This window comes from Tursiops truncatus, chromosome 7 (genome assembly GCF_011762595.2).
Source record: "Tursiops truncatus isolate mTurTru1 chromosome 7, mTurTru1.mat.Y, whole genome shotgun sequence".
Taxonomy (NCBI): domain Eukaryota; kingdom Metazoa; phylum Chordata; class Mammalia; order Artiodactyla; family Delphinidae; genus Tursiops; species Tursiops truncatus.
In genome coordinates, this window is record NC_047040.1 from 56,156,662 (window position 1) to 56,183,951 (window position 27,290).

Sequence of the window (27,290 nt, forward strand, 5' to 3'; positions counted from 1 at the left end):
CTTGTTCAGATTTAGGGAGGGTCCCCTAGTGATGGAGCCATCAGTGCTTCGTGTTCCTCACTGGCCACCCAGTGGGGTCACTCAGGCTCCTCTGGTCCCTGAGGCAGAGGGACCTGCTTTTTAATTTGCAGGGGAAATAAGAAATGTATTGAAAATATGAGACTTGAATTGACCTAGAGATAATTCCAAAATGTTCTGAAGATGAAAAGGATTGAAAGAAATATCTGATGTGTCAGAATGCATCAGCAGTAATACTGGATAACGCAAAATGAAACTAGACTGTAGAACTATTTCGATGCCAATCCTATTAACTAAACAAATACGAGACTTGTAAGGCTTAGAGACCAGCAAAGACCTTGTTGGTTTGTTTGTTTATTTTTTACTGAAGTATAATTGATTTACAATGTTGTGTTAGTTTTAGGTGTACCACATAGTGATTCAATATTTTTATACATTATGAAATGACCACCATGATAAGTCTAGTTACCATCTACCACCATACAGAGTTATTAAAATATTATTGAGTATATTCCCTATGCTGTACGTTACATCCCCATGACTTATTTTATAACTGGAAGTTTATACCACTTAATCCCCTTCCCCTGTTTTGCCTATCCCCCCCTCCCCCTCCCCTCTGGCAACCACCAGCAAAGATCTTATTAAATATATAGCTGCCTTTTCAGTGCTGGATAGGAGAATGAGGAATGGAATTTCTCTAGGCTATAGACAGAAGAGAAATAGGAAGAGAGAAGCTAGTAGTACATGAGAACAACCTCCGTAAATAGAAACTCCTTACATGTATATCATATTTTTGTAATATCATTTTGTACAGGCTTCTATTTTCTCACCAGCCTTTCTCACCTTACTGTCTTGAATTGAGTTGTCTCTTTGACTCCATTAACTCTCCCCTTTCAAAGATCAATTGCCAAATTCACTTACTTGTGTCCAAATACTCATTTACTCAATGCATATTTACCAAGCATCAGCTACATTTAGGGCCCTCTGCTAGATATTGAGTGATATGATCCCTGCCTTCAGAGAGATTACAATCTGGGTAAAAGGCAGCTGTACTCAGATAAATAAATATAGAACAAGACAGGAGATCAATATTATGAGTTCTAAAAAGACAGTGTTTTGAGGATATGGTATATGAGGCAGGAGCTATGAATTTTCAGAGTTTAAGATTTTAACAATGAGAGTAGGGATGTGAGAGGGTGTTCAAGGATGTGAGAGGGACAGAAATGAGCCAAGATGTTTTCAGGAAATGACAGGAAGTGGGGACGTCAGGAGAATGGAAGAAGCACCGTCCAATTGTGGAAGGCCCAGTTTGCCACACGATTGGTTCTACATCTTACAAAGATATTGCTCTCGGCAATGTGGGTGAATGGAGAGACAAATAGTCCTGGGGGGAGATAACAATGGCCTGAATGGAGGCTGTAGCAGAGGGAATGGAAAGGAGGGGCTGGGTTTGAGACACTGTGGAGGTGGAATCAACAAGACAGAAAGACCTGTTGAGTTAGGGAGAGGTTGGAACACAAGACTCTCTTCAGAGTTCTCATTCTCTTTAACCTTTCTTTCCCCCATGACACTGTTCACTACTCCCAGCTTCTTGAAGCTCTCTTCTGTTTTATTTAATGAGGGAGCACTACCTTGCTTCTTCTTCTGGTCATGAGCAAAAACTTAATAAATGACCTTTTGTAAGACATTCGGCTCTTCATTCCAACACTCATCTCTCTAAAAGATTAAGTGATTTATGTGACTCGGGTCAAGTTGGAGTTAAGTGGTAGATCTGAGACCCTAAGACTTATCTACCAGACTGAGTTCCATCCCCCGGGGAGGAGAAAAGGGGAAGAGGTTTGGTTGCAGGTGTGTACAGATGTAAGCCTAGAGAATTGAAATGTTCCTAGGACTCTCTTGGCTGGGGAACTTAATGCTTCATACTGGCAGGCAAAAACAGTTTAAAGTTCATTCCCAAGATAGTGAGTTTTAAATAGATATATGATTTGGAATAGTCTACATATAAATCTTCTTCCCAGGCTTCAGCATGAAGCTCAAGTTTGATCCAACAGACTGCAACGAGTCTTTAAGAGCTGTAATGGCCCATCATGTCAGAGGATATTTATGGGTTTACAGGGTCTTCAGATATCTGGATATTGTGCAAGCAAGATAAAAAACCCTCTGAATTTTTTTTCAGAAATAAATGAGTGCTTAGCTAGCTGTGTTTCTTAAATTAAATGACTCAGCCATTGTTCACTTGTAAAATACCCAAGGGTCCTTGTCTACATTTTGGAGGAATGTGCTGCTACATTTCTGTTGGAAGGAAAAAGCAGTTTGGGGGCTGTAGGAAATCACTAACTTCTATTTTTGTTTTTCACACTGCTAACTTAATAAGAAATATGTTGCTGTGTACAAGTTTTCATGACAGGCATTTCTTAGGTCATATCTCCAGTGACAAACAGGGGTGACAGGAACAAAACAGTCCTGTATTAAAAAAACTGATTTGGGACATAGGTCAATAATCTTAGGAACCATTTTGCTAGACTCTTAACTGATTGGATCTACAGGCTAATGTTTGTGCAAATGGAATTCCTGCGGTCAAATCATTGAGTTCTCCCATTCCTAGCAAGTAGTTGAAGAACTTTTTTTACTATGTCACAAGCCCTTTTCTTGGATAAGGAGAAAAATTAATGTTATTCTCTGTTTCTTTATGAAATTCTTGCCATGATATGGAATTAAAGTACTCCCTTTCATTCAATGTTTGAAACAAAACATTTTATAAATAAAGCTTTTCAATAAGTAGCTGGTACTAAAACAGTCAGCTCTGTCAGAGGACATTCAGACTCCCAAGGTCTTCTTTTTTTTGTTAACAGTGAACATCTTTATGTATTTATTTATTTTTATTGGGGTATAGTTGTTTTACAATGTTGTGTTATGTTAGTTTCTACTGTACAGCGAAGTCCCAGAGTCTTCTGTGTACCAGAAGCCAAGGCGCTTTGGCTTACTCAAAGCCAGGGACCAAAGTTTTCCTGATTTGTGTCAGGCAGGTAAATCTGGTCCCACGTGGATCATTTCTTTTTAAAAATGCTTTACCAATCTATACTTTTTGTTAGATCAATATTGAGGAAGGGCTGGATATAATGTTTCCCTCTTGGTTTGGGGTATTGAAATGGGAACATATCATACGATGGCCCTGTCTGGAACAAAGTCAGAGGGCCTGAGGAAGACTGCTACAACCATCATCTCTGCTGTAGCCCTCCAGGAAATCTCCTAAATCTGCAGGAGGGAGGCAGAGTTCTCCAGTTTGTTGATGTGGGGACTTAGGGGATTGAAAAACATGCGGGAAAGAACAGGTACTTTCTACCTCTGCCAAAGTGACCTGTCTTGCCTTTGAGTCAAGTCCTCCTGGATTTGAAGGAGTTGTTGCTTTACTTATCAAAGAAAAACTCAGTTTTTCTGAAGAAGAGCAAACTCAACTTCTATTTATACATGATTTAAGTGACTATTCAGAGAACACTAAAAAGCCATATGTAATGAAGTCTCCCCTAGGAATTACATAGAATTCCAACCAGATATACAAGCACACATTTAAAGAAAAGTAGATGGCTGGACATTAGAGGCACTGGGGCAGCAGAGATGAAGACTTGGTTCCAAGGGGAGAAAGGAATCAATTTTAAAAGCTGAGTTCCAAGTCCTCTATAGTGGATCTTCAGGGAGACTCCAAAATCAACGTTAGGGACTAAACAGCTTTTCAGGTGTATGAAGCTATAAACATTTCCTTGGTTGTGAAAACATTTAATCTTCAGGCAAGGGGAGAAATTCATGTGTGTCTCCCCTTAAGATTTCTCTAATCCAGATCACTGGGTGAACACTTAGAGGAAGTGATAAAAAGTCTTCCTTGAGTTTTTCAACCTCTCGCTAGCACTGTCGTCTGGTGCAAGACCACCAACTCCACCTGGGAGCCAAGGCTTAAGGGATTGGCAATGGATAGGTCTAAGGCGTTATCCTTTGGTTTTGGCCACGAGACTTACCTGGGTAAGCAATGCACACCAGCAAAGACCATTGAGCAGAGAAGGGGCATGACTGGAACTCTGTTCTAGAAAGATCATTCCTGCAGCACTATGGAGGAATGAATTAGAGCAGGAAGAGAATGATGGTAGGGAGCAGAGTCATAGCTTTTCATACCCTTCAAGTGAGAGATGATGAAAGTTTGAAGGAGGACAGAGGCAATTACATTGACCCACCTGTGACTACAGTTATTGCTGTCAAGAGAAACCATGGGCCTAACAAACCTCCACATGACCCCAGACCATGTCAGGCATACCTTAATGGCCTCAGGCCTATGCCTACTTTCTCCCATGCAATCTTCCACACCTTCCTCAGACATGAGTGTACATGTCATAAGCATGCCTGCCTCTAATAGGTTTTAATGGGCATTTTTTACCATAAGAGACTTGTGGCAAATTTATGGTTTTGGCACAGGGCCATTTCCTCATCCTGCTCATAACTAAACCCAGAAGGATCTCCTTTGCCTCTATCATATTTAACTTCTGATCACAAAGACAGGCGAGGCAGGGATGGGCAAATGATGACAGCCCAATAAACAGCCTCTCTCTCTCAGGATGAGCAAGGTCAGGAGGGTACTCTAAAGCTGAGATCAGCGTGGACTCACAGACTAATAATAAACAAATGATTATTACAGCTTTGTACTGAGCAGTTGCTTTGTACCAGACTCTGGGTAGTTAGTATTCCTATTAAACAAAGAGAAAAACCAAGGCTTATGTAAAATTTAAGAAACCTTAAATACACATTAAACTTGTACATTGTTATATGTCAATTATATCTCAATAGTACTGGGACAAAAATACACAGTCTATGACACACACACCAAAAAAGAAAGCTTAAAATTTCATAGGTAGTAGGTGGCAGAGCCTGGGATCAAATCCAAGTCTGTCTTATTCCTGAGCTCAAGCTCCATGACCTTGTGCCAAGAAGACACTGGCACCTCGCCATCGCCTGCACAGATGCTAATCTATTTCTGTACGACCCCATAGTGTAAGGTCAAACTAAACCAAACAGCAGGCATTTCTTCCAGTCTAATTCAATATAGGAAGAAGAGTCTGTCCCAAGTCATGAGAGACTCTCTTAGATTTAATCCAGTACTTGGAACCTCGTCCTTGGCAGAAGGACATTTATCAAAGGATCCAGACCAGATGAAACCTCAGACCCACTACAGCATGGGTCCAATCTTTCCTATGAGAAAGGAACAGAATGTATCCAGCACCCACCATGTCCTTCCTTCCAGGGCTGGTCATTAGACTCATCTCAGTCACCTTGCAGGAACTTATTGGCATGGACTCAATTCATAAAACTTACAAACCAGTAGACAGTCTTGGCAGACTTACAAAAAGCCTCAGGTGAGGTTTTGTACCTGGGCACTGATGATTTGTAACCTCAATGAGCACTAGGTTGCCGTATCTGCCAAGGGAAGTGGGTCTATCAGCCAGGTCTCCAAGATCAAGCCTTCACCTGCCACTGTGAATTGTCAGCTAAAAAAGTCACTCAGTCCCAAATGGAGAAGCTGCTCCTGGCCATCACTTAAGAGTGCATTGCAAAGAACCTCTAAAAAGTCTGATGGCATAGAAAAAGTAAACAGAAGATTAATATCCAACATTTATATACAAGCAATACATCATTAATGATCATTATGGAGAACTTGCTTAGTTCAAATGAGGTTCCAGAAGACTGGAAGCATTTCACTGTAGCACCAGTATTTATAATAGCCACCCTGGGGAACAGCAGGCCCATCAACTTGACAGAACTAATATGCAAGGTAATGGAAATAAGCAGAGGTGAAACGGAGCCACACGGACACTGAATTATCTTGGGAACCAAACTCCATGCAAATAGAGACTGCCCTGTTTATTAGCAGAGTGGAGAGGACATTCCTCAGACACCTTAGGTCACACTTGAACTTACCATTTGAAACTGGCACATCAAGTCACCCTGCTGCTTAAAAATCACAGCAAAGAACATTTTGAGGAAATTTGAGGACGGAGTTTGTCCATGGGGTTCGGGAAGAAGCATGCTGTTGGAGAAGAGGGTGGTCTCCCAAGAAACTCACTGTGCAGCATTTTCCAATTCACTTAACCTACCCTCTTATTACTTTCCTCAACTATAAAATGTGGATAGTATTGCCCAGCCTCCTGTCTTACAGTTTGTGCAAAACAAAATAGAAGAGCCTCTTTGAAAGTGCTTGGTAGTGTGTAAGACAGGAGAGGGAAATGCAAATGGCTCAGTGGACGACAGGAGGGCACAGCGGGGATTTCGCAAACAGGTGATACACACCCCTGGAAAGGGCCCTTCAGCTCTTGCCCAGGGTTGCCTTGCAGGATGCAGTCCCCATGTCACAGGTCCTCCTATGTTAAAGCAAAATTGGAAATACCTTTTGTGCATATGAGAAATCTCCCAATTTTCAAATGCAGCAACTAAAACAAAAATTTCTAAAAGTCTATTCATGCAGACGGCATCCTATTCATGGACTATCAGTTTGCAACCTCTCCCTAATGGATCATCCTTCATAAGAGCAACTGGGAATTTTATTAGTTGATAATAATAGCTAACATTTACAGAATACTTACTAAGCACTAGGTACTCTTCTAAAAATTATAGGAAGTAGTCCCAAGAAGCCCACGAGACAGGTAATTTCATAATCCCCATTTTACACACGCGGAAACTGGGTGAGATTATCACTGGCTAAAGTTATCTGAATTTTATGGAAGCTTTGATTTTTTTTTTAATTCAGCAGAGTGTAATGTAGAATTCCCCTGCTCTCAACTTTTCTTAACAAAACCCTTCTCTGTGATTGTTCCAAGGAAATATTTTCTTAAAGCGTGATTAATTGTATATATTGCCTATAAATAAAGACAGAGAATTTGTCCACATTTCCTCTTATACTTTTCTTTAGCTTACCCTGACTTGTGGAGTTAGTAAACAAAATAAAACTAACAATTCATTTTTATTTTGTCAAACAATAATCAATATTGAGGCTGCAAAGAACAAAGAGCTTTATTTGGGGGTCTTAAGAACTGCAATTCAGAAGACACAGATTCAGGTAAAACTGAAAGAGTATTCTGGGAAAGAGAAAACGTCTTTAACAAGGTTGTTAAAGTTGCCAGGCGAGAATTGTGATTGACTCTGATGTAGGTTGGGAGATACTTGTCCTTTAAGGAATCACAAGTTATTTTAGGGTAAGGATCCAATAGGTATCTTGAGTAGGACAATGAGTGATCAAAACGTCAGATTTTGTGCACGCTGAGACGTGCAGAAGTCCCACTTCCTCAATGGCCGCCCGGCTCCATGTTAGAGAGCTCTCTTAGCAACATCGACTTGATTGTGATTGTCCTTTCAGTTTACCTGGGCAAGTGGCCAGCGGAGGCAGTGTTTAGCCTGACTTAGCTACTAGAGCTGAACATGGAGTGGAAGAGGTGAGCTGCACAGTGTCCGTCTTGTGTCGACTTCCAACACAAGGGCACTGAGTCCAGAGGTGGCACAACAGTGTTTCATCTTCTTGTTATTGTGAATTAAAGACTCCAGCATAAGTCCTTCATCTGGAAAATAATATCTTGAGGGGGTCTTCAAGTTCAAGAAAGGTATTTCCAAGAAGATGTAGGAATAAAGAGAGAGGACGCGGACTGCAGAGGAGAGGTCTCTGTTTCTGTGTGAGCGGTCAAGGGGTCAGGTGGGTATCGGAATGATGCGACTCCCTCATCCAGTCTCCTACTTCCTTGGTCGGCCTTTGTCAATATCTTCGCTGATTAGCATGACTGCCAGAGAGTACATGGAAGAACACCTGAAAAGCAATGTTCCTTGTGGGGCAATTAGTAGAAAATGATCATTTGTTGTGATTGTTTGCAAAGGGCTAATGGTGAAAGACATTTCCTGATGACCTAAAATCCCGAAGTATGCAGGAGCTGATTGTTTTTCAGTCTGAGTTGGTATTCCTCCCCTCCTAGCACTCCCATTTTCCATACTTCAGTTTTCTCGGCCCAGCCATTGCCAGCATTCTCTTGCAGCACGGGCGTGAAGGACTCCCAGATGGTAGAAGGCTGTTAGAAAGATAAGGAGCTGGCCAAGGAAGGTCACAGTGAAGGGAAGTAAGAAATGGAATCTTACCAAGGGTCAGTGGGTGGCACTCGGAAGATTCCGGTGCACATGAGTGATGGACTTGGGCAAAAGAGAAGACCAAGTGGGCAGCACAGACACAGAGGAGCCTCAGCTCTGTCCGTGGGGCTCCGGGCCTGCACCCCTCCTCTTCCCGTCCGTCACAGGCTGAGTGCTTCCCCAAGGAACGGGGGAATTAGAACAGGATGTGTGTAACCCCCAAGGGAATCTGAAACAAAAGCAAAACAAAAAAGAAACTTCCTTTCATGTGCCCTTCACCAAAAGGGCATTCATTCTGAGAGGCAGAGAGAGTTCTCTTAAAATGGCGTTTCCTTGGCCTGTGAGAGGGAACTAGTCAGTGAATTCTCAGAAGCAACGATAAAGGTAGTCTGGGGATTATGACAACTTGTAGGTATCCTTGATATTAATCATGAAAGGAAATATCAACCATTAGAACCTTCCCAAGAATAGGTTATACTGGGACAGAGGGCAGAACACTACTAATTTCTTTTTAAAGGAGCCACACGCCTCCCCCTGCACCACCCCCAAAATGCAGCCTGTGCAACACATTCAACTGTGTCTGCATTTACAGAGCTTTGGTACATGCCTAGGACTGTGCTAGGTGTTTCTTTGTATGGCCATTAAGAGAAGGCTTTTTTCATTAAGCAAAGACATCACACTGGGGATGGAGCTAATGGGGTCAGGAGTGGTTTTCATGCTCCTCAAGCTTAATGGGGAATTTATGTCCCGGTCCTTGATTTGAGAAGGGAGAACTGTCTTCTGCACATTCCACAAGTGGGCATCTCAGAAGGTGAGGGCATCACGGGTATGGAAGAAGTCATGGGGCTTTCAGACAACCTGCAGCCCACTGCAGGCCCAAACCTAATGCTCTGTGGAGAACTAGACCCCGTTAATCTGGGGGACTGCTTTGCAAGTGCCAAGTTTCCTGCAACTTGCGATGATTTGGAATGAGGAGTAGAGGCAGGCCCAGAGCAAAATGAGCTGAGCCGGGAAAGGGGAGAATAGATTCAGAATGTAAAAGCAGGGTTCTCTGATGGGCTGAGGAACTGACACATGGAAAAGGTAATGCATTATTGACAAACATGTATGCTGGCTGCAAAAATAATTAACACAAGCAGAAAAGAAATAGGAATGAAATGGAGCAGAAAGACTTTGAAAGATTGTGAAGTGGCCGCTGAAATTGCCAAGCTGATGTCAGAGAGATGATTAAAATTTTCCAACAGAACAGGTGACTAGGTAGTTAGGAAAGTGGGATGTAAACCGAGAGAGAGTGGATCGTTCTGTGAATCTACACTGAGGTACTAATCAGCATTTCATGTGAAACTTTTCAGTGCACATTTTAGCAGATGGAGGAAGGTCTTAAAAGCTGATAGCTAAACCGAGTCTGGCTGCCTTTCTGTTCCATAATAACCGTCCTTGGAATGGGTACTTGCTCCTGTGAGCACTGCAGGACCACTTCTTCGAATAGAATTCCAGACATATCGATATGCTCACAAAGGCAAGATATCTGCAAAACTCCAGGACCAAGGGAGAGGAAGGGGAAGCAATGAGAGGTTTCAGTCTTCCTAAGTAGAGGTGCCTGGATGAACAGGCTCTAAACAGGTAAGCTGAAGGCTCAGTAATCAGAACTCAAAATGAAGATCGAGTAGCAACAAGGAGAGATTCATCTGCAGGCCAAACTACATGCGTGCACGCAGGCACGCACATACACATTCTTGTAGAAACTGTATTGCTGCCATAACAAAAACAATTAGATGGTGGATTGTGGGTACGTTAAAAGGGAATAATTGTTCATGATCAGAATGACTTTTTCGCTCATTCAACAGAAAAAGACTCTTATTTTTTATTTGTTGGCAAAGCCAAATTAGAAAAAATATATATCTTTATGACCATAGGAGACAAATGAGTGATACCAAATACCACTAAAAATGCTATTAATCTACAGTGATATAAAATTACCATCTCAGCACAAAGAAAGCCTATATAATCTGAATTTTTCTAGCATCATAAAAACGAATGAGAAGCGAAATTGAGAGTAAGTAGGCTTTTGAGATGCCATTAAGAGTTACATGCATTGTTAACAAATGTGGCTAGACAGACTGGTGATTTACCTTGAGAAACAAATCTATAGAGACACAGAAAACTTCCAGATGAGACCAACTCACTGCCCTTCTCGTTGGTTGATGACACCTTTGAGGGTGTTATTCTTCTTTTTTAGATATTTAAGTGTGGCTGACTAGCCATTGACTTCAGGGATTATTTCCCTCTGTTTTCATTTGCTCATTTTCTGCACATTTCAGAAGCCAGAAGTAGTTTGGGGTGGGGTGAGGGTGTGGCAAGGAAGGGAATACAGGTCAGGGGTTTCTGCCTCTGTCACCTTAAAAAAATTGAATGCCAGCATCTAATACCATTTACATTCATTCAGAACCTTTTATTCTCTCCTCTTCCTCAATGTCACCCATTTCCTGCAAGCACAAAACCTTTCCACTTGCATCACCTTCATCTGCATGTTGAGACTCTGCAGGTCCTATGGTCTCTAAGGACCTTCTAACAGCATTGCCAATAACCCTGTGAGACAGTCTGGAGTTGTCCTCACTTTGGTTTCCTTCCTAACAGCCAACAGTTAGCCTCAGGAGTCATCTCCCCCTTTCTCCTGCCTTTATACCCACATGTACAATGATAGCTATGGCCCAATTCTTACCACATCCAACAACTACTGGGTAAGTTGCCATATAATTATTATTGTCGACGAGCCAGCTTCTAGCATAGTTTCTGATTTACTCTCCCACATCCACCACTTTCCTCTATTTATCCCAAAGGATTCCCATTCCTTGGATAAGGCTCCTTAGTGATAAGGAGCCCTGCAACATCAGATGGAGAAGGAGTCCAATGTAATTCTGTTCCTCACCACCTGCATGTCCTCTACCCCACTATGCCATCCTCCAAGTCTTTTTTTCTCTTATGTGCCTTCCGATGCTTTTCTATAGCACCCCAAAGAAAGCCTCATTTCCGTCTCCTTCTCTCTACACCTCTGATTCATTTCTCCTTGTCTACAGAGTTATTATTTGTAAGAATAGCAAAAAATTGTTGAGCTCTTACTGTGAGCCAGGCAATGGACTTTGCATTTTATTTGGATTATCTCGTTTATTCTTCATTATGGTTTTATGAGGAAAGTACTACTATTTTCATGTCCACTTTATAGAGTGGAGAACTGAGGCTTTTAGATGAAATAACTTGCCCAAGTTTACAGAGTTAGGAAACAACAGCAGCAGGCATGGGACCACGCATTCCTGTTGTGTCTGTTGTGCTGGAAAGCCTTGCACTGTGAAGCCGGGGGCGACTCACTGACTGACTGCTGGTGCAGCAGCGCAGGACAGAGATGCTGACATCTTGCCTCCAGTCCACTAAGTCCCAACCAACCTCCCTGGCAGAGCACCTAGTGATGGCTGCCATGGAAATGACCTTTCTCTGCACCTGCTCAGGCGACTTCCAACTGCGAGGTGGGGGGAAGGGGCTCCCTGCAACCTTGTCTGATTCTAGTCTGAGCCCCTTCTTCAGCTAACCTGCCTCAGGACAGGGGACACACCAAGGAGCGTTAGGCAGCAAGCAGCCACCTGTGGTCCAACTTGCCCTTGGAGAAACAACATTGAAACAGACTTAACATACTTCCTAACAAGACCTGCCTTTTCTTTCACACTTTTCTCTCACAGCCTCCTAGAAATGTACAACTATCCACATCATCCCCCTTGATGCAACCCTTGCCTGCAACTTATTAACTGGACTGCTTATCAAGAACTGATGAAAAATCTGAATACAGTAAAAATTGAATCCAGACACAAGAGAGATTCCCTGCAAATTCTTTCCTGTCATCTGTTCCTGCCCTTTGCTTAAATAGGCTATATTCTTAAATGCATTACTTTTATTTCCCCAAATGAAATTTTCAAAATCAACTGAAGTATTTGAAAGTGAATAAAACATCATGTATTATTGCTATCATCATGATCAGTTCTGCATTTGATGTAACGAGCTAAATATCAGATTGGTTTTAGCCCCAGCTCAGCTGTTGAACTTCAAAATTTAGGATGTTTCCCCCCTGTAAACCTCAATTGCCACCACCAACCCCGCCACCTATCAGAAGGGTTTTGAAGAGCAAAGGTTACTAGATTCTGATTTTTTTTTTCAAGTATTACAATCCTGATTTTAAAACAACTTCACTGATGATGTGCTCAGAAATTCTTGAAATTTATATAGGGCTTTAGAAGCTAAAGTTTTTCTATATGTCTTACAATTTTTCCACCAACTTAATTGTGTCGCTGGCATAGTCTTCCTTAATAGAATTCAGCACCTAAAACCATGCTAGCCTGGAGATTTAGCACCACTGCTTTTGTGTTTTCAAGGCCATTGTTCTCTCACCACTTTTCATTTGAAGTACAATTACCTGGGCATCCAGTGTCACCATGTGCTTTCCCTACATCATAGTAAGTAGGAACGGGACAGAGATGGCTAACTGAGGAAGCAGGGGGGACCAGGGAAGAGCACATCTAGGCATTTGGGGATGGCGTGTTAGAACCCGTGGCTTAGGAGGAGGGGGCTGAGTGGATGAAAGGAATCAGCAGGTCTGAAGCAAGTGATGGTGGAGGGAAGACAGGAGCCCGACAACACTCTTGCGGTTTGCCTGTCCCCAGAGAACAGGATCTGGTCTCTCCTCTCCGCCAGCTGGGCCTACTGAGTTTCTCCTTTTGGTTCTCTTTCTTCCCCTGGTAATCAGTTCCCTGCCTCACTCTCTCCTGCTGTGGCTGCACTAAGTCTCTCCTGCTCTTTTCCTTTCTCCCAGACCTTGCCTTCGGCTGTGCCAGTGGTGTCCTTTTGTCCCTGCTGCTGGCTCCAGGGCCCCAAGCATTCCTGTTGCCAAAATCTACTGGCTTTGGGGGCTGTGACTGCACTTTTTTGTTGAGGAGGGACCAGGAGGTTTGTGTGTCTCTAGTGGGCTGGAGCTTAAAATGTGAACTCCTGGGCTACCTTCTAGGTGCTGCTCCCCATTTACTACACATGCGAACGATGTGGTTAGTGCCCTGGGTCACTAGGTCGCCCTTTAGCATAGACAGTATATGCAACAGAGGGTTTACCTTGTAATAGTGCCCTGGAAAGTTGATCTGGACACATTGGTTTGTGGAGCAGATGGGAAGGAGTCGAGTGTGAGCCCTGCACGAACCTTGTGGATCCTGGGCACCTTCCATGCCCAGCCTCAGCTCCAGGCTTGGGCCTTGCCGCTCAATTAGAAGCTACAGGACAGGAAGGAATGAATGAATGAATGGGTGAAGGGTTGAATAATGCTATCTGGAAACAAAGAAAGACTGGAACGTGGAAGTCAAGGGATCGTACAGGCAGTGAAGGGCACTAGTTTCTGGGCCCCTGCAGCTCATGCCCAGCACTCAGGGAAGCCACACTGCCAGTGGCAGCTCTGAGGAGCTAGGACACTGCACAGAAGGCAGAGAAGCATATAAACAGGCTGCACTGCTCCACGGCTTAAGATTAATATTCCTGCTTAATACTGGTTCTAGGGTATGAATTTTTAGACTATAATTCTTTAAAATTTATTATAGTTTTAAACTTAATTGGGTGAAAATATTTCTTGGTGGAGGAGGGGATGCAATTACCCAATTATCAAAGCTAGAATGAATCCTAGGAGGGGCACTAAAACTACCTTTAAGTACTGAGAGGATTTTATTACAGCAACTCTTAAAACAATAATGAATGTACGTGTTCCTCAGTATTTTTTGTTTTTACAATAGAAAAGGAACACACAATTTTCAAACAGAAAACAGATTTGCATTTGTGGAGAAGAAATAAGAAAGGGCTATGGGCCAGTGAATTCTCCTTGCAAACCCTCACCACCTAAAATTGTTTTTTCTTTGACGTTAAGGAAAAGGGGGTGGGGTGTGGAGGGGAACTCTAGTGCGGTGACAGACAATGAAATGGAGATGTGGGAACTAGCATTAAAAATACGCTGGCATTTTCCCAAACAGGGAGTGCTGACAAGTATAATCCTATTACTAAAATCACATCAGCAATGAGATAAATGAAATAAAAACAGGATCCCCTGAGACCAGAGTGGCTACTTGTCCACAAAATCTTAGTGCGTTGTATCAATCTGTCCCCACAAAAATAGTATGTAGTTGAAAACAATGTTAAGGAGGATTTTAAAACACATCATTGAGATTCCAGCACCTTTTAAAATAAACAGCGCTGAATACCAACACAGGTAAAATGTCATTGTGAGATGGGGATCTGATATTCGACGGCATGCTTTATGGCTTTCCAGCGTGTGATAAAATCTGTTCACCAGATGTACTATTTGTCTTCTGTGTAGCATACTTGAGCATCCTGTAGGCCTGAGGCCCATTTATTTCATGTAATTGCCTTTTCTGTGCACACCTTAGGGCACCCTAATTCTCCATTTTATTTCAGGCACTGTACAGGGTACCATCTGGTAGTTTAAAACTCATCCCGTTTTACTGCACTACCACAGTGGCTGTATTCAGCCGTACTGCAGGCTTTCAGGTGGGGAAGGACTTCTTACTACCAGCTATTTATTTGTGCCTGAAATAAAGTCGCCTTGAACTATCAACATGCAGGATTCACACGTTGATCATCACTGGTCCATACAAGCTTGACAGAAGTTCCCGGGCAACCTGCAGACTCAAAGCAGTTTTGAACTGCTTCACGCACAGCTGTTAACTTATGGAATTGGGATTCTAAATTCTTCGCCTACTTCTGCACGTAATCATATCTTTTTAGTATCTCATTTGTATTACTTCAGTTCAGATGAGCACACAAATAAATGTATTCCATCACATCTGGAAAAGTACCTCAGAGAAATCGCTTAATATACAAAGCTGCACACCTCATTACGAGGTTCGTCACTCATTTCCAACCCAGCCTTACCTCTGTTCCTCATCAACGTGGCTTTTGTTTCACTGTTGTTTTCATTAAATTGTTAAATCATTTTTCAAGGGAATTTGCAAGATTTTGAAAAGGCGAGTTTGGAAATAATATACTTGGCAGAAGGAAAATAAATCTCAGGACCTCGAAGCTTTTCTGCAGCGGATCCCGGATGAGAGCGCCTTCCCCCAACTTGTGCACAAATTAGATAGGAAGTAACTCCGCTCTCCTGAGAATTCATCTCCCCCTCCACATCAACCCTCACACGGATGCGCCCACACAGCTGGGCAAGCCACTTTAACAAAGGGTCCCTGATATGCAAATAACACACACCCAGCTGCACGTTTCCAAATGAGTCATTGTTCACCTGCTGGTTCCTGCCTCACCAAATCCCTCTTGCTGCCTATGTTCTGTATTCCCCCTTCTCTCCCTTCCCTCCCAGTCCAACAGCTAAGGTCTGTCGGCTTCTGGAATGGCAATGAAAAGGCTGCAGCAAGAACAGGCCAGGCGGGGCGGTAGGGCAAAGTGAGTGATGAGTTGGCTTACCAGCCACTGCTGCCTCTTGACGTGTGTTATCTCGGCATTGCCCAGGGAGATTACCAGTCTTTGGCTAGAGACACAGAAAGACTTCCAGTGTACAATCTGCTAGCTGGCACCAGTGACCTGTGTAAATCAACAAACCAGTCAGGAGATGCTGCTGTTACCACAGGCACCTTGGCCCTTCCTTCTGGTGTTGGGTGACCACGGCTCAACCAGAGTTGGGGATGGAAGGATATTTAAGGTGGAAAAGGGCTGGCTAGAGACCCTTTTGCAGCAGATTCTTTACATGTTTTGCATTCGTGGCAATGACAAATGTAGCTAAATGCACCTGGTTGTAGCTGTCTGCTGCGATCTAAAGCCTGTTTGAGTGAAAAGAATAACTCCGTCTGTTATTTATTGTTGGAAGCAGAGTTTACTTTGCTGTCTTTAACCTCAGCAGAAATCAGCAATGCCAGCTTGAGAGCAAACTGATGAGTTCTACGCAACGGAGCAAAGAGTCGTTGGCTGGAGTCTTGTAAATCAGCAGAAGACCAGTGACCGAATAGATTCGTATTTATTTTCCTGGAGTTACCCCCTTCTTTGACTCTCAGGTAATCTCATTCTATAAAAATGTTAATGCTGGTCCGAATATGAAGGGTGATTTTCCCCCCACAGCTCTGTCAAACATATCTTCCCAATAATTAAATGTGCATCCTTGGGCTCTAAGAGCAGTCTTGTTGAACAAAGCAACCGCAAATCCAACTAACCTTTGAAGAATGAGGGTGTCAAAGTATAAGCAGATGTTTTAATTTGCACAATGCTGAGAATTTTTGGATGCCAAATGTTCCTGAAATAGTTATTGTATCTCAACAGAGGAAGAAAGACACACTCGGAAATAACCTACAAACCTCTCAGTTACAGCGACACTTTCTCATTCAGCAGAAGTGATATCGGAAGTGTTATTAAGAAAGCTATATATTAATCAGCATCTAACAAGAAAGTAAGATAACTTTATAATTATAAAACAAGAGGGCATAGCAAAATTTTATATGCACACACACATACACACAGTCTCTATAAAGTCCATAGCCAGGTTAAAAACAGATTTAAAAGAAAACACTCATGCTATCCCTTGTGTATGCATTAAAGATTTCTAAAATGATTTAGGGGATGTATGCTATTTTTTAAAAAAGGAGGATACATACTCTAGCCATGAAATTATAGCATCATGTTGTCTGGCTAGTTGAACTTGCATTGCTTTGGGGAAATGTTAGCACACGTTTTTCACAAGTGGATGAGTGCAGGAAAGATTTATATTACACATAAGGAAAAATGTCCTGACTTTCAGAAGAGTTGTGAGAAGTCCAAATAGTTTACCCAAGAAGGCTGTGGAATTTACCTCCTGGAGATTTTTAGCAGCAGACAAGAGACCCATATGTTTGGGTTTATTTCAGACTAGTTTGAAATGAATAGAATGGGCTTATCAAGAGTTTCCCAGTCTTTCTCATTTTGTCACATGCCTAGGAACAGCCTAAAGTCCAGCTGCCATCCACCAAGCCAGGCCTCTATACAGCCTTCCTCTGAAGCCATCTTCCGTCAGGTCCTAGTCATCGCTTACTAGACCCTCCTGATAGAAAAGGTTAAGCTAAGGAATTCTCATGTGGTGTTGGTGGGTTGGGGAAGGGGGGACTGTAAATTGGTGCAGTCTCCATGGTGGATAGTTTTTCAAAATCCACCAAAATTAAAGTGTATATCTCTCTGTTCCTACAATTACATTTCCAGGACTTTATCTTACAGATCTAGTCACATGTTTCAAAAGGACCTAAAAATTAGTGATTTACTGCAGCAGTGTTTGTAATAGCAAATAATGGGGAACAACTTAAATTTCCATCCAAAGAAGACTGATTAGGGCTTCCCTGGTGGCGCAGTGGTTGAGAGTCCACCTGCCGATGCAGGGGACACGGGTTCGTGCCCCGGTCCGGGAGGATCCCACATGCCGCGGAGTGGCTGGGCCCGTGAGCCATGGCCACTGAGCCTGCGCGTCTGGAGCCTGTGCTCTGCAACGGGAGAGGCCACACAGTGAGAGGCCCGCGTACTGCAAAAAAAAAAAAAAAAAAAAGACGACTGATTAAATGAGTTAAGGCACATATGTGTTAAAAGAAAGAGGCAGCTCTATACGTCCCTGTAAAAAGGATCTCAAAGATACTAATAAATGAAAAGATTAGAATATCATGTATAAAATGCTCCTGTTGGTTTTAAGAAGTAGAAAAGAGACTTTTCACAGTATAAAAAATAACTTTTGAACTATTATACCTTTTGGATTTGCACTGTATACTTACTAAATTAAATAAACCAAAATAAATGACTAGGGAAATAAGAAAACCTTTTTTCCAAGCTAAAATCCCCCAAATAAAGTAGGAGATTTATTCTGTGTCATTTCTGTTCTCCCTCCATCTTTGTCAGGAAGCCCCTAGTATAAGGTGGCATCCAGTGAGGACAGGCCTGTTTGACTCTGTTTTCTCTTCTCCTTCCTGCAGCTTTAAATTTCAGAAGAGAGAAAAGAGGAAGAAAGTGGCAGAGCCTGGTGAGAGGACACTAGAGAACATGTCCTTGCTTCACAATTTGGTTGCCATATAAACGTGAATTGAGTAGAGCTTCCTGAGGTTGCACAGAGGGCTAAACTTCTGCTAGGACCATGGGAAAAGCCTAGAGGGGCCAATGGCCAAGGGATGACCACTTCCATAGAGGAAACACTCTGACCAGGCCCCACTAGGCACAAGGTGAGTGTTCAGCCCAACCATTGGGGTTCCCTTTATTAAGGTCTGTGTCAATAAAGCCCGGTAGAAATGTAACTCAGCAACATTAATTCTGGAAAGTCTCAGCTAGAACTCTCTGAAAATTATTTGAAAACACAGTTGTGGAATCACTTGAAGGAAGAATCAAGCATCTGTACTTAACACTACAATTCAGTGCATCAGTTGGAATATGGTAGTTAGCAGGTATGGGCCTACCTCTGAGAGATGAGAGATGAAAGTGTGCAACCATTCTAGGCTGTTTCATCATAAGGGATATATATCTACCTTACTGAATTAATACGAGGGCTCTTTGTTATAATCTAATCAAGAGTCTGCCACAGTGCTGAGCACAGAGACTGGATCAAAAGACCATGGCCAGTGGGTTCTCTGCCAAAATACTTGCCACCTCAGCCACTCTGACTCTTTCCCAGCTGGTTCCTACATGGATGAGGCAGAGACCCTCTAGTGGGGTCACGAGAGAGACCCTCATCCCATTGCGGACACTAGGCTGGTAAGTTAGCGATACTTCTCAACCAAATCTAAAAAGTCAAGACACCAGTCCACAAAAGACCAGAATCACTGTGCAGGCAACTGTTTAACGTGGTAGAGATAATATTTCTCCGCCTAAAAATATCGTACTTAAAAGAAAGGAGGGCTTCCCTGGTGGCGCAGTGGTTGAGAGTCCGCCTGCCGATGCAGGGGACACGGGTTCGTGCCCCGGTCCGGGAGGATCCCACATGCCATGGAGCGGCTGGGCCCGTGAGCCATGGCCACTGAGCCTGCGCGTCTGGAGCCTGTGCTCCGCAACGGGAGAGGCCACAACAGTGAGAGGCCCGCGTACCGCAAAAAAAAAAAAAGGAGACCTCAGTTCCAGGCTCCTACTCTTGAGGGTTTTATTTAAAGTATACCCCATCTTTACTTGCAGCTGAGAGGCTGAAGATTAAAAATTAGCCACTGTATAGTAGCTGAGCAGTAACAATTTTTCATAAAGGTTTTTACTACACATTTGGGATTATAATTTCAATATTATGCAAATGCATTTTATGGATCTGTAATACGGAATGTGTACTGGCGTTAATGTGCATTAGCGGGTGAGCACAGAAAGGCTCCAAATGAGCCATTTTGGTGTCTGCTTTCAATGTGTATTATGAACAATAAGTAAAATGTTCTGGTTTAGAACAAATAATATAAAATCTGAATTCCTCTTGATATTCATCAGTGATGAACAGCCCTACGCAACTCCCAAGGAATTCTTCCATTGGACACAATTAAAAACTGGCTCTTAACCAATATATTCCTGTTTATGGCTTCTCTTCTTGGATGCGATGTGAAAGTAAAACAGATACATTTAATAGGGAAAGGGGTAGTTTCCCCCTGTTGATCAGAATCAGGCATTAATCAGATGCGTGCATTAGGAAGGGCGTGACCCCTTCCATGTCAAGGTAGTGGCCCAGGCTACTTCTGTTTTCAGAGGTTCTAAGTATTACGAAGTGAAGAAACATCTAAACAGGATTACAAAGCTTGTGGCGTATATTTTCAATTAATAAACAGATTTCATGCCTTTACCACAAAATATTTCAGACAAGATAACTGTTGTTCTAAACGTATTTAAATAACATGTAAATAATATTCCTTAATAGTTGTTGCAAGCCTTGTGATCCAACATGGGGACCCAGGTTGAATTTTGTCTGACATGTGTTTTCTTTAACTCTGTCAGTGTGTCTTTGTGGGTGGTTACAGATTAGAAAAGACGTTCAAAGACTAACTGAAGGCTCTTCCTGAATGCAGAGGCCTGAGCCAAACTGCTCTCCAGGCTTCTCTGAGATAAAGCTTAAAAAATGTTTCTTTCCTTTTTAATTTCTTTAATATTTCCACATTCTAATCTTGCATGATGGCAAAGAAAGCAAGACTAAGCAATGTCACATGTACTGAAGGTGGTAGCTGAGTATATTCAACAAGTAATGCAAAATTTCTATTTGCATTGATTTATTTAGGACCTTGGGGTCTATTGATCTTTTTTCTTCCACGTGTGTTTAACACCTGCCTCCTTCTCTGGCAGTCTGGAGGAAGGCAAGGTTGCACTGTCTAACAATTATAGGCTGGGCATTCAGTTGAGTAAGAGTAATGTAAAAATCTTCTCTATCAAACAGGCATCCTTAACTTAATGTATTTCAAAATGCCACAGATTCCATGACTTATCTTCAAAATGGTAATAAAAATATCCATGCATTGAGTTCTTACTGTGTTAAGTGTTTTATGTGCATTGTCTCAATTAAGTCACAAAGTAATCTCCCAAAGTAGGTTTTACAATCCCTATGAAATGGCTGAAGAATCTGGGGTTTAAAAAGATTAGGTAATTTGTACAGTCACACAGCTCTGTAGGCCTGTCTAATTTTTCAACCCAAATTCTTGATCACTGTATAGCCCTGGGTCTACTATTAATATGGTGGCCAGTAGTCTTGGCTTCCTTTACCATGTAAATTACAGCAGTGGTGTTTGGTCCTTCAATCTGACACGGTCACTACAATTAATATTAAAGTCTGATTCAATTTCAACCGGTCATTACATCACTGTTGTCTACCTTGCTGCAGTTGCTAACTGCTTTCCATTTCCCCCTGACATTTCTCCATTCTAGATAAAAGTCTGTGGAAGGAAAGATGGATACAGCAAGAAGGTCTATCCAAGAACTTAGTAAATAGGTGCTGAACAAATAATTCAGATTTTTAAGTTCTCCCATCAAATTCAACAAAAAGTCTTTGACTACCTGCAGAGTGTAAGCTATGATTTCTGTTCCTGAGTCGTTAAAATTTCAAAAATCCCAAATGAAAGCCTATTGGTAGTAGGGCAGCCCTTCCAAGTATTAATTTACAATCAGTTTTGAAAGGAGCTGAGTATATTGTGTCCAAATTTGAAGATGAGCTATGGGCTCTATGCCAATAAGCAGATAAGGCTCCTACCCCAACAGGTAAAATATGAGATGCTGAATAATAAAGCCTGAAGTACAGTAGAGCAGGCCTGAGCAAACAAGTAGCACATCCTCTTGAAATATTCCCAGCACCATTTGCTGAGCCTTCTCTGGGCACTAGCCCTCTCTTAATCGTCACAGCACCCTGTAATGTAAATAATATTGTCTTCATTTTGCAGATGAGGAAATTGAGGCTCAGGTAAAGTAAACCATCTAGCATCACATTGTTAATAAGTTGTTGAATGAGGATTTAATTCCTGGTCTGCTTGATTTCAGAGAACATGAGAGAGAAACAAAGAGAAGATAATGATTTTTTATTTTTAATAGTCACTATCCTCTTTTTTTATTGTGGTATAAGATACATAACATAAAATTTACCATTTTAACCAGTTTTGAGTATGCAATTCAGTGGCATCAAATACTTCACAATGTTGTACAACCATCATCACTATCTATTTCCAGAACTTTCTCATCATGACAAACAGAAACTCTGTACCCATTAAACAACCTGAACTGGGTTTTAAAGGAGGAGTGGGAAAGAAAATGTGGTGGGTCAGAATGGCATTGCAGACACAGGAGACACACAGAGTGTTATGTGTGTAGGAACTACAAGCAGCTGATTGCTGATTTTTGTTTTAAATAGACCCCCTTCTCCAGTGCTGTGTGGAGGTTGGATTTGAAGAAGAGAAAGCTGGGAGCAAGAGACCAGTAGAGCTGTTGCCGTGGTACAGGTGAGCTATGATGGTGTAAACCCGGTGGTGTTAGTAGCCATGAAGAGAGGGTAGAATCAATCAACTCATACAAATAACATCAATCTTTAGTGACTGACTGAATAGATGGGATGGAGGAGGAGGATTTTTAATAGTCACATAATGATTTTTAAAGAATGAATCTCACTATTCTGAAACCCTATAGCAAGTTTTGCCTTTACTGTGGTCCTTATCAAATTCTGCTTTGTTGTTTCTGATCTTCTTATATCACCCTTACTTAATTATAAGCTACTCTATTTGGGAGAGGGGAGCACGTGCAGACCATTTGTTACATCCTTCACAGGCCGTGTTAAGTGCCTGAGGCAAAGTAGATATTCAATAGGTATTTCATTTATTCCTCATATATTTACTGCGTGTGTACTCTGTGGCCAAGTCCAGTAAAGAGGACAAGCCATGCCCTCCAGGAGCTTCCAGCCCAGTGGAGAAGGTGGTTAAAGAAGCAAGGCTCTCACCTGGGTGTGGATGTGCTCTAATAGGGGAAGCAGGGGCAGACGTCTAGCTGGAGGGCTCAGCAGAGGTTTCCCAGAGATGTCATCTGAACCCACTCCTGGAGCGTAAGAGCCAGGCAGAGTAGGGAGGACATCACAAGCAGAGGGAACAAACAGGGATGTACAAAGGCCCCGCCAGTCAGAGATAAGCTGTGGATGGCCTGTTCCAAGAATTCCAAGTCATCTGGAGCTTACTGTTCACATGTAGGGTGAGGGGGCTGCTGTGGGAAGGGAAGGCAGGGGCAGAGGGGGACCAGCAGGAGGGGTGGTGTAGAGGTTCAAGGGACCAAGTGCCCCACGCTAAAGCACTTGTCCTTTGTCCTGGCCATTCTGGGGATGGTTTTTAACAGGGGAGAGGGAGGATCTTGCCTTCTGGAGAAGAGAAGGCCATTTTGCATGTAATTTGGAAGGACACACATATTTTATCGTTATTCTTAGAGCCCCCCACATCTGTTTTCTCTCTTCATTAATCTGTGGGAGCCACCTGGACTAAAATACTGAAGGAATCTTCATTTTGAATATCCTTGTGTTTAGGCATCAGAGTTTAGTGCTCAGAGATTTAATTAGAGCTGCATTGAGGCACTTTTTATCTTAACAATCTCTCTGTAGGCAGAGGCAACAGAATAACAGGAATCAATATAAACAACCTAAGTGGAATACCTCGGAAAGAAAGAAATATTATTTTTGCTGATGCACAAGTTTTATTCTGAAAAATCATGAAGGTCTCCATTAGGAAATCATTCTTCCTTGGCATTGTGTTGCATGCTCAACAAATAGAAGGTAAATATGCTAAAATTCGTGTCTTTTTCATGAAAATAACACATAACTATAAAGCTCTTTGTTTTCACCCAACTGCTGAAAACATTTGTGTAGGCAATTTCAGTAAACATTTGGAGAATTGGAAGTGCTGTCTCCTACACATATGGTTCTTTATGAAGAGGTAATTTTTATCTATGTTCTACTCAATTGAATATTTATAAGTCTGTTTGGCCTCAAAGGTGCCTGATCTCCCCCCAAAATACAATCGCCCTGTACAGCTAAAGTGAGATTTATTCAGTTACCCTTTAAGAACTTTGTGAGTTATTTTCATTTTCTCCCCATGAATTTATTCCCAGTACAATCCTAAATTTGTCTAATTTGCTGTGTTATTGCAATTAGTCAACTCTCCCTTAGTTACACAAATAATAGCCTTATAAGTTTGAGGCTGTAAATCACTCATCCATTAAAAATGCCATTTCCTTGTACTGCAAATTCGATTCATTTAGAAGAGAAAAAACCATGGCATGGAACAGAATTATGCAATGTCATGGACACATTAACATTTGGATCAAAATTTTGCATTGTGTCAGCCAGTAAACAGTATAAATGGTCCAGATTTGCAATAAATAATTGTCTATTAATACACTGGCATGCTGTAGCAAATTACAGTCGCACTTCAGTAAACACAGCTGTAGGTAGGCTCCAGGGCTGAGGGAAGCAAGTGCCACAATTGGTTTGAGTGGAAAGAGCCTGTCTTTCAGGGATGCAGGGCCACATTTCTCCAGCAACTGGGAGCATGGCTGTGGGTTCAAGGCCCCTTTTTGTAAACGCAGGAGGAAGACCCACTGGGCCCTTACTGTAGCTGGAACATGGGACACCGGGACGCAGCCCCTTGCCGTAAAACCTACAGGAAGCGTAGATGCTGAACTCAACAAGGGCATCCCTCATGTTTTCTAAAGGTGAAAGGGATGGCAGCACAATTTATTAACTAGAAAACTCTTCCTGGTGCACGGGACCGACCTGGAGGGGAAATAGGCTTATGGCTGAAACAGCCACAATATTGGGTGTTGATTATGGAGCCACTAAAGGACCGCCCCGAAGCCAGGCTCTCCCCAGAGTCTGCCTTACGTGTAGCCAGATTTAGGCCCTCCTTCCATCTCTCCCCTCCAGAATCTTCCTCATTAGCCAATTGAAGAAACTAAAATTAATACTATTTTCATTGTTTGGCTTAAGGCTTTTAAGCCCTGACAAAATGCAAACAAGGTGTCAGGAATGGCTGGTAAATAGATACATTCACATTCATTAACATCTTGGCCTGCAGCAGATTATCAAGTAACCAAAATCAGGGTACTGAGTAGGATGAGCTGGAACTCAGGACAAGTAACCTTTCCTATGGGTGAGGGGAGAATGAAGTGTTGCCCAGAAGACATCATGAGGGCACAGGGCGTGACAGGGCGCAGGGAGCACACAGAAGGGATCAGGGAAAGATTCAGAAAAGTGGCTAACATTTGTATAGTTTATCTGTGAAAGTACTGCCACTACTATTATCATCCCCATTTCCCAGATGAGAAAACAGAGACCCAGAGATGTTACAGAACCTGCTCATCAAGAGTATCCAGCCAGTGTGACAATTTATACGGAAGAATCAGGTATCTCCAAAAGCTAATTTATCTTAGTCCATAATTTAGCCCAAGGCTTTCTAGGAATAATAGAATTTACTGATCTTAAGGCCATGTAGTTCAATTAATTGAAATTGTCCCTTAGCAAATACCAAAGTTTTATGGAATTCTCTGTAATACAGATTCTAGGGACTTCCCTGGCAGTCCAGTGGTTAAGACTTCGCCTTCCAATGAAGCAGGTGCGGGTTCGATCCCTGGTCGGGGAGCTAAGATCCCACATGCCTCAGGGTCCAAAAACCAAAACAGAAAACAGAAGCAATAGTGTAACAAATTCAATAAAGACTTTAAAAATGGTCCACATCAAAAAAAATTTTGAAAAAAAATAGATTCTAGATTCAATTCAAAACGTTAAATTTATTTTTTTCTACTACTATCCTATTCAGTGTCACTCAGCTCATAAAGAAAAAAATGTTCTCTATTTGCCTCCAAATTTAGTATTCATTTTCTCTACATCTGTACATTTAAAATACATAGAAAAGTTAAAGCAGCTTTATAAGTCATATTTTAACAAAAGTATCGATATCTTAAAAAGCTGGCCATCTAGAGATATATGATTTTTCTTGATTGAATTAGATACTATTTTCATCAAAATTATAAGAAAAATTTATTGAGCACTTATTAAGTATAGGGTATTGTCCCGGATTTTAGATGATTGCCTAATTTTGCTTTTCATGTCTTCTGAAAGCGGAGCTTAATTTGGAGTTATTTCTCGAGAATGGGGAGCAGCTGTGACTGATTTATTTAAATACTTTAGAACACTTGAAAATTGTTTTTCTAATTCACCAGAGAATTATTAAATCCTTGTGATTGTATACCCTCTTGAGCAGTATTAGTTTCTCTCTCATGTTTGGACAATTGCTGTGGTCTCATAGCTGTGACTTTGCCAACTATAGCTACTTATTCTTGAGTACCACTGGGCTAATCCCCATAAAGGTCATTTTTATGACATCATTCTCCTACTCAAAACTTTCAGTGGTTCCTCACATTCTTCCAAACAAACTCTCAAGCTTGCATTCAAGGACTCTGTCATTTGGGTACTGCCTACTGTTCAGTACACATTTCCTATTGCTTCCTTTTGCAAACCCTCTGTGGCTGCCACATCCTCTGACCCCCAGGATGCTGCACCCTCCACCCAGCATCTTCCATTCCATCAGCCTCCAACGTCTCTACCATTCTCTCCAGACCCCCTCCCATGCACTCCCCACATCTTCTTTGAAATCTTTTTTTGATTATCTAAGCTCCTTTCCTCTCTAAAATCCACAATTTAACATTTACCACAGAAGTTGAAAAGTTTTAGAATGGGCAGGGACATGACTGGGGCCATTTATTATCCTTTTACACAGCTCCTCTCAATCTTGATTCAGTGGAATTGTACTGGATTAAGGATGAGAAGACCTGACTCTCCCATCTTCTCCACAGCGGACCTTGGGCCAGCCGTATGAGCTCTGTGAGACTCAGTTACCACATCTGTAAAATGGAGATACCTCGCCTACCTGCTCCACAAGTTTGTTTTGAACATCAAATGTGATCATTCATAAGAAAGTGATTCATAAATTCTAAAGCACTAAGTGCTGTTACCATGTCAGATGTCCTTGTACACAGCACAGCCCTCCTGTCTCCCCCACCCCATCCATGCAGTGCTAAAGAACATGGTAGTAGGATGGAGCCAATGAGGACTTGGCAAATACTCTAAAAAAGATGTTCCATAATTCAAGGGTATATCTCTCTGTATTGAAGAGAATTTGACAGATTGTTCATTGTATCCCCCTCAGATGGCTTTCTGGGTTGTGGAAATTTCTGCCACCTCCTTCTACCATATTGGAACTGGGAGGATTTCTGGAATCATCAGGTTCCACCCGGTGCTTAGAGGTACGACCTAAATCTTTAGCTGTCTTTCTCCCATAGAAAATGGTAAACAAATCCTTGTTGGCAAAATGAAGGAATATTTCTTTCTTTTTTTTTTTTGCCTCTCACTGTTGTGGCCTCTCTTGTTGTGGAGCACAGGCTCCGGACACACGTGCAGGCTCAGCGCCATGGATCACAGGCCCAGCCGCTCCGCGGCATATGGGATCTTCCCGGACCAGGGAATGAACCCGTGTCCCCTGCATCGGCAGGCGGACTCAACCACTGCGCCACCAGGGAAGCCCGAATATTTATTTCTTATCTTTCAATGAGAATATAATAAATTTTGG

General features: G+C 42.1%; 1 long non-coding RNA gene across 2 annotated transcripts in view; it reads left to right on the forward strand.

Moving 5' to 3' along the window:
• The window catches only part of LOC109547963 (uncharacterized), a 171,104-nt gene that overhangs the window by 41,923 nt on the left and 101,891 nt on the right, over positions 1-27,290 (forward strand). Inside the window, exons 2-8 of one of the 2 annotated variants that reach the window (XR_012333064.1) lie at positions 16,100-16,253; positions 16,516-16,642; positions 18,180-18,422; positions 22,046-22,133; positions 23,270-23,440; positions 24,984-25,068; positions 26,871-26,967. This is a non-coding gene — a long non-coding RNA (uncharacterized lncRNA). The remainder of the gene's footprint in view (positions 1-16,099; positions 16,254-16,515; positions 16,643-18,179; positions 18,423-22,045; positions 22,134-23,269; positions 23,441-24,983; positions 25,069-26,870; positions 26,968-27,290) is intronic. The other variant, XR_002173973.3, reaches the window with a different exon arrangement.